Genomic DNA, 13,505 nt, shown 5'->3' on the forward strand with positions numbered 1-13,505 from the left:
TTGTAGTGGGGGTTAATGAGAAAATGTCCAGATAGTGACAGGCAGGAACAGTCCAGTAAACAAATATGGTGAGCTGAAAACAGAATGCAGGTTTGATGAGCTGTAAATGAATGCAGGAATGATGAGCTGTAACTGATGGAGGCAGAGGTAGTGAAGTCCAGCTGGGAGTGAAATGAAGTAAAGTGCAGGGAAACAGCAGGTTCAGGTACTCAGGCAGGTGAGAAGGTATATGGAGGGTGCAGGGTAAGTCTAGCTGACACAGGTGCTCAGGCAATAGGGAAGGTAATTGCAGGAGGCAGGAGATTCCATCAGGGTTGGAGCAGGTCAGGTGAAGCAGGCTTAGGCAATGAATCCAACAGACAGGTGAAAGCACAGGAACTCTCTCAGCTCTCTCTGAGAAACACATTGCACTGGCAATGCAAGGGAGCTCTGAACTCCCTTAAATCCCCAGTGCTTAGCCGTGACTGGTCAGAGAGAAGCACGTGACACACCAGGATAGGGCAACTATGTCACATGTCCAGAGGCAAGATGGCGGCGTCCATGCCAGAACAGAACGGAAGCACCACCAGACCTAATCAGACCAGAGTGACAGTATGCCCACACAGAACCATGCACAGCCAATGCTCCCCACCAGGCACCAGTGCCACCACCAGATGCCCCTCGCCATAGTGTCCTCACAGGTATCACCCACCAACCGCCATGCCGAGAAACCCTGGTCGTGACATTATGCTATCTGGAATTGGTGCCTCCAACCAAACTGCTACTCTTGTACTTTACATCTTCTACCAAGTGCTTGCTTGGGAAAACCCTTAAGTCTAATTGTATAGGTCTTATTGGTGGAGAACTAATTACTCACTATATTCTATTTCTTCTTAGGGGAATGAAATTCCAGAAATTGAGTAAGAGTGAACACATAAATACAATTTTTATTATGCAGGATACAACAGTAAAAGAGACTTCTTCTCTAAAATGAACGTGAATTAGCTTAAAGATATGAATTTATATATTACATCACATCCAATGTAGATTGGAAGGAATGTGTTATTCTATTTTCTTTTATAGGTAATTATAGTTATTTTTGTTAGTAAAATATTTTGAAAACAGCATAACACAGTAAATGCTTCTCACTCAGGGGCCTATTCATAAACACTAAATGGCCCAGTAACCATGTAGAAGTGCTAGTTTCTGCATATTTTAGTAACCGGGCCATTGATCATCATGGGTCCCAAATGGACCATCTGATATTCTGCAAACTACAAAAACAGAAAGTTTTTGGTATTTTGCTTATGAGAACAAGCGCCATTTTCAGATGGCACTTGTCCTCGGATCCCCGCACCTTCCTATGGGAAAGTCTACCGGGGATGTGACGAGGGATCTAAGTGATTCCTCCACCACCTCCCCGGTGGCTTTGCGCATGCATGACTTCAGGTCACACATGCATAGCCACTTCAACAGGGGGGAGGTAAGTAACGCAGTTACATCTGTACACCTGCAATTATAGAAATTAAGTTATTGGGCCATTCATCAAGGAGGTAAAGCAGGAGATATCACAGATATCTCCTAACTACCATTCTTATGCGGAATGGCCCACTGTCCCAATACACTAGTATGGGGGCAGAGTTCTTCCAGTTTCGAAAATACAATATTTTTGGAGCTTGAGTGTGCTAGTATTCGCCATCTTCAGCAGGCGAGTGTTCCTGCTTGGGGCTTGCAATTTGCTCCTTTCCTATGGGAAAGAGTCCTGGGTTGTAAAGAGGAATCCTTTTGAATCCCTCCACCCCTGTCTGGCTCCTTCTGCCGGACTTTGGGGCTCTTGTGCGCATGCGTGACCTGTTGGTCAAGCATGCACACTGTCACAACCCTGACTAGTTTTTACATTTGCTTTGAGACCTCTGCCAGCTGCTCCATGGATCTGTGTTTGTAGTTCACCTGGGAGATCTGTTCTGAATCATGCTGGTTGTAACATTTCTGTGTGTGCAGACTGCTCTCCTTCCCACAGTGATTAGCCACCTTGACTCTCCTCTGTCTGTGAGCATTGCTAGTCTTAATTGGAATCGCAGGTGTGTTCCTCATTCTCAAGGGCTGCAGAGATGATTACTCCCTCTGCATGTTGTGCCTTCCACCACTCAGAAAACTACTGCCAGACCACCTGTCCATATCCTCCAATTGCTGCCAGACCAGGGTATATATATCCTGCCCTGATAGCATTCTGAGCCTGAACATCTCATTATGTTCTGTGGTGTACAGCTTATGCTATAGCTGTACCTCTGAGTACAAGTGTATCCCAGGCTCCTGCTGGTTCCTAGACCAGTTCTATCTGAAAACCTGCTGTGTCCAGCAATCCTGCTACCACCATCTCCATTCGGCTTCCCAAGCCGTAACCAGTAGCTTCCATGCTACCATCTATCAACTATGGCTCCCAGGCTTTGGCCCGTGGCTTCTACGCTGCCATCTATCATCTGCGGCTCCCTAGTCGCAACCGGTAGCTTCCACACAACTATCTATCATCTACGGCTCTCAAGCCACAACCAGTAGCTTCCACGCTACAATCTATCATCTACGGCTCCCAAGCCACCACCTGTAGCTTCCACGCTACCATCTGTCATCCATGGCTCCCAAGCCACAACCAGTAGCTTCCACACTACCATCAACTACGGCTCCCAAGCTGCAACCAGTAGCTTCCATGCTACCACCAACCACCTACAGCTCCTTTGCCAGGACACGTAGCTTCCTCGCTACCACCAACCATCTACGGCTCCCTAGCCACACCAAGTAGCTCCCGTGCTACTATCGCTCACCTCACGGCCCCCTACCCACTCCAAGTAGCTTCTGAGCTACCATCAGTCTCCTTATGGATACCAAGCCACACCTACTAGCTCCTGTGCTACCACCGCTCACCTTACGACTCCCTAGCCACTCCACGTAGCTTCCGTGCTACCATCAGTCTCTACACGGCTTCCCAGCTGCACCAAGTAGCTTCCATGCTACCATCCATTTGCAAGCCCATCTACTGGTACCCTGTCCAGCTCAGTAAGCCTTCCTGCCGGTCCCAGTCTGGTTCCCCAAGTTCCTTCTGGTACCACTCCAACGTTTTGTTTCCAGTTCCAGTCATTCATCATCAAAGGCAGTTCTCACTGCTATCCAATTCTTATGTTAAAAGAGCTATTCACGTTACCCATGGTTCCAGTCAAGTCGGTCTCCGCTGAACCCAGTTCATCACCAGAGTTAGGTAAATCACAAACACCAATTGTGACACACACTTGAAACACTTCGGAAGGCAGCTGGGTTTTGGAACAGCTGTCACCACATTGGAGCAATGAATAATTCCTCCGGCATAAGCATCCTATACCAATAGAAGGCTCAGTCCAGAGTCCCAACTGCCCCATGAAACTTCATTTAAGATTCCTAAATTGTCATCCTTTTATTACCACACCAGTGGAACTATACAAGTAAGATTCACTAGTTGATTATTGAAATAACATCTCTACTAAATGTGGAATGTCTGAGTAAAGGATATAATTCCAACCTTAATTATATGCAGATTCTTTTCTTTTATATGCAAATTCATTAATATTATATGCTGGTTTATTTAAATATATTCTTTTTACCTAAAAGTATATTCTATGTTAATTTATAGTTAATAAAGTGTTGAAGGCATTTCTGAGATATCTTTCCTTTTGTATAGTACTACCCCAGTACTAGTAGCGCAGGCTTATTTTTTCTAGTATATTGTCTATTCTCTAGTCAGCAGCTTAATGCAGTTTGGTATATATTTTCTTTCATTTATTTATATAGTATCTATTAATTGGGTATTAAAAATATGAAATTTTCTATTTGTTAACTAATCATTAGTATTCTTATTCTATTTTCAAAACAGTGTTTTGAGATGCTATGTGTCATCAGACCCTTTTCAATATTCAAAAGTTGTTTAATAATTATTTTTTATTGGTCCAAAAGTTTTTCACACATATAGGATACAAAAAGTACACTCCAACATGTAAATTACAAAACTACAGTTACAAATGATGTTGTGATGAAATTTATACATTTTGTTATCTACTTTTAAATTGAAAACATTGGTTTTAATACTTGGGGTTCTGTAAAGGTTGATTTTAATCTATTTAAAATCTATTTAAAATCGATCAATGTCGATGTTGTTTTTCTTGGGCTAAATCAGTCTTTCCCGAACTTATTCCTCAGGGAGCATGTTTTCCATGTCTCCTCACAGAATCACAAGTGAAATAAAAAGCTCCAGCTGTGGATCTTTTAAAATGTCAGCCAATAATGGATACACCTGTGCACTAACTTGGAAAAATGAAATTCATGAATTGTTAGTGCTCCCTGAGGAATGAGTTTGGGAAACACTGGATTTAATCACACAGTTACTAAAAGACTGTTTTGATTTGGTTTTTGATGTTGACTGGTTTTAAATAAATTGACCTTTAGTAAATAAATTCCCTTTGGTGTTATTTTGAGTTTTGAAGAGTAAACTTAATTAAATATATATATATATTTTTTTAGAAAACATACTAATATTTTATTTTATTGTAGCCATCTAAAGTTGCGTATCCACTAATAGATGGAGAAACGAGAGCACGATTATGACATTGTAATCGTGCTGTTTCTCACCCGTGATGTACCTACACTGAATGTTCAGTCGTTCAGTGTAGGCACATCAATCATCCACGTACATCTTGAACCTGACGTGATATTCAGGTTGACCAGCAGGTACGGGCGCGTGCATCGCTGGTCGTTCCCGACATAAATGTGCCTGATGCATGCACGACTTGCACACGATTGAACGATAATGACGCGTTATCTTTCAATCGCCTACAAATCTCGGTTAGTGGATATGCACCTTAAGAATTGTTATTGGTCAGTAATAAAAATAATAATATGAACGTGATCAATTACAACGTTTTGTTTTCTTTGGGTCTCCTTAAAATAAAATGTTACGGTGACCCTTCTTTATACTTGGAATAAAGAAAGCTTTTAAAAAATCTAATGGATAACCCTAAAATCAGAAACAAGCTGACAAGGGAGCAAGCTCCGTAATTATGAATAATGAGCAATGATTATAGAAGACAATGTAATTTTTGATTGGGTGAGAAACATAATAGATGTTAAAATTTGATCCAATTTAAAGAAAAACTTAGTTAAATGCTAACAAATATTTTTTGCAAATCAATTATAAGAAAAAAATAATTTACATTTTTTAATTATAGTGTATCCTAAGATACCATTTTAATTTTACCTAAACTATGAAAGACTACATTAATCCTCCAGACAGACCAATTATATGAGGTCATCAGTTTTTTGATAGCTGGATTCTTCCACTGTGTTAAGCATTGAAGGACATCTTCCTTCATAGTTAAAAGTTTTCAAAAAGTCAATCCTAATGTTGATGATGGGAGGATAAGATTATCTTGGGTACAGATAATGTTCTTCTTTGCATACCATACCCATTTAATATGTAACTTAAACCTATTTGTATGTTGACAACAGATTGATAATGTTATTTTTATTAGGAAAAGTGATTCCTACAAATTGAATGTATTTTTAAACATTTTTCATTGGTAAAAAAACATTACATATAGTTAAATAAGTTTTTGCCACTTATTATATATTTAATTACCATTTGGATACAGAATAATCTTTCCCTTAAATAATATTTTTTATATTTATTTTATTTTAAATAGTAATATTATTGGATAAAACGGACACTACTAATATAACAGGTTAACATTTGTAACAAGTCAAAAATCTAAATTATGTTAACAATGCAGGATATGGCTGGCAGTAAATATATAGGATATTACAGGATAAAACTGAGAAAACTAGTAAAATGGGAAAGAGTTAACTGCTTTGTTACTAGTCAAACAATATTAGGGAAGTGTTGTCACAAATTTAATCTTTCTTGAGAGATTGTAGGTCCTGCGCATGTGGTGTAGATGGTACTGCTTGCCACAGGTATGCTGCTGCACTGGGGGATGCCTGACCTCATCCAGTGGGTAAATACATAGAAACGTGGGGACCAGATGCTGCGCACAACCTATTTCCTGAACTCTGTATAATCTAAATATATTCTAAAGTAGTAGAACCCAAAATGATGAGAGGGTACCAACTAAGAAACAAATGTTGCTTTTACTGATAAAAGTTTCACAATAATAGTCACTACAATTGTAATGCAATATAATATGGTGACTGTAAACCATTGGTTATACACCAACAGAATAAACAAACAAATAAACACAATGGACAATGCTGCAATATGTCAAAATTATAAGAAGGAAAAGTAAACAAATATAAACAAAAATAAACAAAATATAGACAAATGTAGACAAAATATAAATAGCAAATGAGCCGATCTATTTGTGAATAGGCACTGGTACTGGTCTCAACCTTAGATGCCGCCAACTGAATAGTCAATATGATAGAGATGGTTAAAGTATAGTGTTTAGTCAGGGAGATCTAGCGGTGTCCCGCTAGCTCCAAAGGGGTACCTCGGTGGTATGCTGTAAGTCCTGTGGATGTCTGTACGCTGCCCGGGATATTCTCCGTGTAGTGTAGGGGAGGCTGGCTGTGGTGAGCGCCGGGGATCACTCTGCGTCACGGGCGCCCTGAGTGCCGAGATCACGGACACTGTCCCTGTTGCCAGGGGGCAGGTCCGTGCACGTGCACAAGGTGCCGGACAGGGGAGAGGGGTGCCTACGGTCCTGGCTTGCGCAAGCCGGGGGCCGCGTACGACTCTACACCAGAGGATACTTACCCGGATGCCAAGCTGCCGGTCACGGCGGTCTTCTTCGTCGGCGGTGATGGCGCGCTTCTGTTGCTCGCTAATAGATTCAAGTTCCGGTAGTGGTAAGCTGAAACAGTTGGACGGCAAATGTGGTACTGGAGATGCTGTTAGATAGGGATTGCAGTGTTTCCTCCAACGCGTTTCGACCTGTCAGGTCTTCTTCTGGGAGTTGAATTGTTCTAGTACTGCTGCTTGAGCCTTCAAATACAGCGACAATGTCTGTGATTGGTTCAAATTGTTATTGACAGGAGGGCGGGTCACCTTGGTGATTACATCCTCCTGAGAGTGCTATCTATAATGTGTAGCTGATAGGCTGGATAATAAGGTTCCACATACATAGATGAATAGGTATTATATTGCTTGTATAAATGTATCTATATATATATATATATATATATATATGTATATATATGCAAAGTATACATATATATATATATATATATATATATACACACAAATAAACACAGTAAAGAAAAGATAAAGTAAAGATAAATAAAAATAAAAATAATATTAAATAAAAAATTAATTAATTAAATAATTAATGAAGAAAATAAATAATTATAGAAAGAAAATAAATGAAGAAAATAAATAAATAAAGAAAGAATAACTAAACCAAAAATACTGAATAGAGATGAAATTAATAAACGAGTGGAGATATATCCCTAGGTGTCACCTAAGGTGTAATTGATACATAAAGGTGAATAAGAGTTTTCCTTATATTATTGTCTAACGGGATATAGATAGCTCAAACCTAGATCTCAATAGTATATTATCATATTGTATATTGTGTATATGAGAAAGTGAAGCAAAAAGAAGTCAATACTTCTGTAATCATATCTGAGTAGGGGTATATGGGGTATACGGTCTGCATAATGAATGGAATAGTAATCTAATCTTTAACATATTATGGATTTTACCACATTGTCACGATTCAGACCTTTTGGATGAAAAGTTTGTAATTTATACATCCATTCTAGTTCCACTCTATTTATGTAGTTATCAAAATTGCCCCCTCTCCAGTTTGGTTCAACTGTCTGTAATGCTATAAAACTCAAATGTTTTGGGTTATTATCATGATGATCATTAAAATGTTTGGATAAATTATGGCTGTCCAATCCCTTATTTATGTTTCTGACATGTTCCATAATTCTTACTTTCATGGGTCTAGTAGTTCTGCCCACATATTGTTTCGGACATGTACATTGTAGAAGATAAATGACATTCTTATGGTTGCATGTTAATGTTTCCTTGATATTGTATGTATCTCCTGTTGAGCAAGATTCAAATGTCGTAGTTGGTTTAGTGCTTGTTGCTCCTGTGCTTCTGCATCCGGAGCATGAATGGCAATGGAAGAAGCCATTTGATGGTGTACATAAAGTGGTCTGTATTGTTTTTTTAGGCGGAATATGGTTCGTTATCAATTTAGACCTCAGGTCTGGTGCCTTCCTATATGTTATTTTGGGTTTGTTGGGTATTAATCCTGCCAGCATATCATCCTCTGAGTATTCCCCAATGTTTTCTTAGGATATTTTCTAATTGTCTACTTTGTTGTGAATATTGTGTAATGAATCTGACTTCGTCATTCGATGTTCCTTCCCGATTTGTGCCTGATACTTTATGAGTCAATAAATCAGCTCTGTCTCTATCTTGTACTGCCTCTAGTGATTGAAGTATTAGGGTTTGGGGGTACACTTTCTCTTCAAATTGTTTGGTAAGATCTTCACTATGTTTCAGAAAATCTACTTGTCTGGAGCAGTTTCTTTTTAGACGTAGGAACTGTCCTTTGGGTATGGCTTTAAGCCAGTTTGGATGGTGCCAGCTTGTTGAAAGAATAAAGCTATTGACATCTACAAGCTTTTTGTGAGTATTGGTGTATATCTGTCCATCCTGTATGAATATATTGAGATCCAGGAAAACGACAGTAAGACTGACGTCGTTTTCCTGGATCTCAATACTTTACTGACTCATAAAGTATCAGGCACAAATTGGGAAGGAACATCGAATGACAAAGTCAGATTCATTACACAATATTCACAACAAAGTAGACAATTAGAAAAGATCCTAAGAAAACATTGGGGAATACTCAAAGAGGATGATATGCTGGCAGGATTAATACCCAACAAACCCCAAATAACATATAGGAAGGCACCAGACCTGAGGTCTAAATTGATAACGAACCATATTCCGCCTAAAAAACAATACAGACCACTTTATGTACACCATCAAATGGCTTCTTCCATTGCCATTCATGCTCCGGATGCAGAAGCACAGGAGCAACAAGCACTAAACCAACTATGACATTTGAATCTTGCTCAACAGGTGATACATACAATATCAAGGAAACTTTAACATGCAACTATAAGAATGTCATTTATCTTCTACAATGTACATGTCCGAAACAATATGTGGGCAGAACTACTAGACCCATGAAAGTAAGAATTATGGAACATGTCAGAAACATAAATAAGGGATTGGACAGCCATAATTTATCCAAAAATGTTAATGATCATCATGATAATAACCCAAAACATTTGAGTTTTATAGCATTACAGACAGTTGAACCAAACTGGAGAGGGGGCAATTTTGATAACTACATAAATAGAGTGGAACTAGAATGGATGTATAAATTACAAACTTTTCATCCAAAAGGTCTGAATCGTGACAATGAGGTAAAATCCATAATATGTAAAGATTAGATTACTATTCCATTCATTATGCAGACCCTATACCCCATATACCCCCTACTCAGATATGATTACAGAAGTATTGACTTCTTTTTGCTTCACTTTCTCATATACACAATATACAATATGATAATATACTATTGAGGTCTAGGTTTGAGCTATCTATATCCCGTTAGACAATAATGTAAGGAAAACTCTTATTCACCTTTATGTATCAATTACACCTTAGGTGACACCTAGGGATATATCTCCACTCGTTTATTAATTTCATCTATATTCAGTATTTTTGGTTTAGTTATTCTTTCTTTATTTATTTTCTTCATTTATTTTCTTTCTATATTTATTTATTTTCTTCATTAATTATTTAATTAATTATTTTTTTATTTAATATTATTTTTATTTATCTTTATTTTATCTTTTCTTTACTGTGCTTATTTGTGTATATATGTATACTTTTCATATATATATATATATATATATATATATATATATATATATAGATACATTTATACAAGCAATATCATACCTATTCATCTATGTATGTGGAACCTTATTATCCAGCCTATCAGCTACACATTATAGATAGCACTCTCAGGAGGATGTAATCACCAAGGTGACCCGCTCTCCTGTCAATAACAATTTGAACCAATCACAGACATTGTCGCTGTATTTGAAGGCTCAAGCAGCAGTACTAGAACAATTCAACTCCCAGAAGAAGACCTGACAGGTCGAAACGCGTTGGGGGAACACTGCAATCCCTATCTAACAGCGTCTCAAGTACCACATTTGCCGTCCAACTGTTTCAGCTTACCACTACCGGAACATGAATCTATTAGCGAGCAACAGAAGCGCGCCATCACCGCCGACGAAGAAGACCGCCGGGACCGGCAGCTTGGCATCTGGGTAAGTATCCTCTGGTGTAGAGTCGTCCGCGGCCCCCGGCTTGCGCAAGCCAGGACCTTAGGCACCCCTCTCCCCTTTCCGGCACCTGGTGCACGCGCATGGACCTGCCCCCTGGCAACAGGGACAGTGTCCGTGATCTCGGCACTCAGGGCGCCCGTGACGCAGAGTGATCCCCGGCGCTCGCCACAGCCAGCCTCCCCTACACTACACGGAGAATAACCCGGGCAACGTACAGACATCCACAGGACTTACAGCATACCACCGAGGTACCCCTTTGGAGCTAGGGGGACGCCGCTAGATCTCCCTGACTAAACATTATACTTTAACCATCTCTATCATATTGACTATTCAGTTGGCGGCATCTAAGGTTGAGACCAGTACCAGTGCCTATTGACAAATAGATCGGCACATTTGCTATTTATATTTTGTCTACATTTGTCTATATTTTGTTTATTTTTGTTTATATTTGTTTACTTTTCCTTCTTATAATTTTGACATATTGCAGCATTGTCCATTGTGTTTATTTGTTTGTTTATTCTGTTGGTGTATAACCAATGGTTTACAGGCACCATATTATATTGCATTACAATTGTAGTGACTATTATTGTGAAACTTTTATCAGTAAAAGCAACATTTGTTTCTTAGTTGGTACCCTCTCATCATTTTGGGTTCTACTACTTTAGAATATATTTAGATTATACAGAAGAGTTCAGGAAATAGGTTGTGCGCAGCATCTGGTCCCCACGTTTCTCTGTATTGTCACAAATTTAAGGATGAAGCATTTTTATTTAAAAGAAAATTATATATTTTACTCCTTAGCAGTAATATTGCTGAACATTTAATGTTTTATATTTTGTATTACTTTCCGCTGGATTAATATTACCTGTTTTCAAGTGCAATTGCAAACAAAACATCTATATATTTCAAACAGTACACTAGGCACCTAATTTGGAGTCAGCCGCAATGCTGATCTTCACTCAAATGGGCAATGATTTTCAACTCTGTGAATGTCTAAGTAGCTAAAAAGTTGCACAGCATACCATATGCATTCATGGTATGTGTACAGAGTGACAGTAATGACTAAGTTGCATTATATCAGTAATGTTTTGGAAATGTGGAAATGTACTGTATTGGGTACTCCTGGGCAGTAGCTAGGAGATTGCTAATCAGATGCATGGAGATCCACTGTGTGTGGACATGTTATGGGAGCATTGCAGGCATAATCGCTTACATTGGAGGCCATACTTTGATGGAGAATCTGCACCTAGTATGGGACTGGTACAAGTTTTGATGGTGCTACTGATGGGCTTTTGCTGGATGTTGCATCTCAGGATGCAAAGAGTGGGCATCTTAGTCCTTGCACATTCAGATGCACACTTGTATACCAAGGGAATGGTTTTTAATAGCATTAGAATAAGATCACAGGTGCAACTACGGCAAATGACGCCAAATTGGTAACAGCAACCTGCCTCTAAATTCTGTTTCTTCTACAGCTATTATCAAATCTAGCAATTTAAATAAATCAATCATTTAGTGCAGCACAAAGAAAGTCATACAGTAGGTTATACAGCTTAGACAATATTGAGAGAAATACACATGTGGGAATGAAAACTCACTACGGAGTGTTTTTAAATGGACTGAGTTTTAAGGTGCCAACAAAATAAGATGATTCTCTCATTCCGTGTTCAAAACAAAACTTGATGTCAACTAAAATCACAACCGCTGGTGTCCCACTTTAGGAAGTATACCGTGTGATCACACTGCACAAAAGACCTTATACTATATTAGTGCATATATATTGTACTGTACAATGATTTCTAGACGAGTAACTAGGGAACATGATTAGACACAATGATCAGGATATACTTACATTTTGCTGTACCTGGACAGTGTCTGCTGAGTTCACGTTCTACTGTACCAAAACAATATCTACTGTTTTATTTTATCTCAGCTTTACCAGCCTCTCTTTAGTTTCAATAAACTTCTGGATGACTTGCAGAAAGAAATATGTGACTTATAAAGCAGATGAGTTATAGAAGAAATACCAGTCTTGCCACATATTTTACTGTTCTTTATATTTACACCTTCTGTTTCCTGGTGTCCTTGTGGCACAAGTTTCCATCCTGTATCCATTTGGTGTATTCTATTTAGTTCTGTCTAGTATGCCTTTAGAACAGTGGTTCTCAAACTCGGTCCTCAGGACCCCACACAGGTCACGTTTTCCAGATCACCTAGCAGGTGCACAGGTGAACTCATTACTCACTGACACATTTTAAAAGATCAACAGGTGGAGCTAATTATATCACTTGTGATTCTGTGAGGATATCTGCAAAATATGCACTGTTTGGGGTCCTGAGGACCGAGTTTGAGAACCTGTGCTTTAGAACATCACTGTCTTTCAAGATTTGTGCATTGTTATATCTTATATTTTCGTGGATGGTTTTGATGTTAGTGGCTGTATTCATAATTGTGAATCAATTCAAAGTAGATTCCAAAGACCTTTTTATGCTAATCTAATGCATGTAAGGATTCCACTGGTGCTACTGTATTGCAAAAATGAGGGTCACTACATTCTCTATTATGTTATGTTTATAGATATTAAATCTAACAGAAAATACTTTTTTTGCATTTTAAATTCTCCGTTTGAATAAAAATTACATTACAAGGCCCAGAAAATACAAATAGTTTGTAAGAATTGCATGTAATGTGGGAAAATCAGAAATTATATTGAATTTTTTATTACATTTTTCAAGATACAAAATGTCCAGAGACATTTCTTTTAAAATCTGACAATATCCCTAAAAATTGGAAAAAAAAATAACTTTACCATTGTAACCTTGTCGTTCTGAAACTGAATATCTCTAGGATGATCATCCAATGGGATATGTAAAATACAGTATGTGATGCTATCTGGAATTGTTGCCTCCAACCAAATTGCTACTCTTGTTATTTACATCTTCTACCAAGTGTTTGCTTGGGAAAACCATTAAGACTAAGCGTATAGGGGATAAATTTACTAAGATGAGAGTTTTATTTTAGAAGTGATGTTGCCCATAGCAACCAATCGGATTCTACTTCTCATTTATCTAGCACCTTCTAGAAGATAATACCTGGAATCT

At 38.4% G+C, this 13,505-nt stretch overlaps 1 protein-coding gene across 3 annotated transcripts in view; it reads right to left on the reverse strand.

Moving 5' to 3' along the window:
- LOC148522943 (membrane-spanning 4-domains subfamily A member 4A-like) overlaps positions 1-12,337 on the reverse strand; it is a 107,159-nt gene extending 94,822 nt beyond the window's left edge. For all 3 annotated transcript variants that reach the window (XM_088473584.1, XM_088473582.1, XM_088473583.1), the window contains exon 1: positions 12,257-12,337. The gene's annotated coding sequence lies outside the window, so the exon portion shown is untranslated. The remainder of the gene's footprint in view (positions 1-12,256) is intronic.
- Between the last annotated feature and the right edge of the window lie 1,168 nt (positions 12,338-13,505).

This window comes from Taudactylus pleione, unplaced genomic scaffold, assembly GCF_031769625.1.
Source record: "Taudactylus pleione unplaced genomic scaffold, aTauple2 ptg000136l, whole genome shotgun sequence".
Classification (NCBI taxonomy): domain Eukaryota; kingdom Metazoa; phylum Chordata; class Amphibia; order Anura; family Myobatrachidae; genus Taudactylus; species Taudactylus pleione.